Source organism: Odontomachus brunneus, unplaced genomic scaffold (assembly GCF_010583005.1).
Source record: "Odontomachus brunneus isolate Ranch 3 - 2012 unplaced genomic scaffold, Obru_v1 Obru_scaffold_116, whole genome shotgun sequence".
Classification (NCBI taxonomy): Eukaryota; Metazoa; Arthropoda; class Insecta; order Hymenoptera; family Formicidae; genus Odontomachus; species Odontomachus brunneus.
In genome coordinates this window covers 439585-440193 of record NW_022639566.1, presented here as the reverse complement: position 1 = coordinate 440193, position 609 = coordinate 439585, and positions in this window count along the sequence as shown.

Sequence of the window (609 nt, the reverse complement as noted above, 5' to 3'; positions counted from 1 at the left end):
GGTGCAGAAACGTTCAGGATGTTGCAGAAAGCCTTCGGGGACCATGCTTTGTCGGAAAAGAATGTTTACAAGTGGTATAAACAGTTCAAAGAAGGTCTTGAAAGTCGATCGAAAATCAAGATCATGTTGACAGTTTTCATCGATTATCGTGGTGTTGTCAGAATTCCGAATTCCATTCAGAATTCCTTCCACCCGACCAAACCGTCAACAACGAGTATTATTTGAGTGTTATGCGTCGTTTGCGTGAAGCTATTCGCAAGAAGAGGCCAGAATTGTGGGCAGACAATTCTTGGTTTTTGCATCACGATAATGCACTTTCTCACACTGCTCTCGTTCTTCGTGACTTTTTCGCCAAAAATTCGATCCATATCGTTCCACAACCACCATATTCGTCTGATTTAGCACCGTGTGACTTCTGGCTATTCCCGAAACTCAAAAGACCATTGCGGGGAAATCGTTTTGAGACGATAGAAGAGATACAACGTGAATCGCTACGCGCTCTGAAAGCCATCCCGGAAGGCGACTTTAATTCTTGTTTCGAAGACTGGAAAATACGTTGGCATAAGTGTATTGTGCCGGGAGGGGATTACTTTGAAGACGACGAAATAA